The sequence below is a fragment of the Arvicanthis niloticus genome, chromosome 6 (genome assembly GCF_011762505.2).
Source record: "Arvicanthis niloticus isolate mArvNil1 chromosome 6, mArvNil1.pat.X, whole genome shotgun sequence".
Lineage (NCBI taxonomy): Eukaryota > Metazoa > Chordata > Mammalia > Rodentia > Muridae > Arvicanthis > Arvicanthis niloticus.
The window spans coordinates 20,518,347-20,518,711 of NC_047663.1; positions in this window are offsets into that span (position 1 = coordinate 20,518,347).

Here is a 365-nt window from a genome sequence, read left to right on the forward strand (position 1 = left end):
TTACAGGGGTTTGCCTAAAACCATTTTTTAAAAACACGGGTATTTGCATTGCAATTCATAACTAGCAAAATTACAGTTATGAAGTAGAAATGAAAGTAGTTTTATGGTTGGGGGTCACCAGGACACGAGGAACCATATTAAAGGGTCGTAGCACTAGGAAGGCTGAGAACCACTGGACTGTAGACAAGCCTTGAGAAATGCTACCTGGGCTGGTCACCCTGTCACACACCACATACACAAGCTAGAAAGACCTGTGGGAACTCCTTTTGGGACAAACTCAGGGGATGGAGGACCCTGGGTTCCTGCCTCCATGCCTAGGGTTCCTAAGATGCCTCCAGGGACTGAGAGAGGGAAGCAGGTGGGAG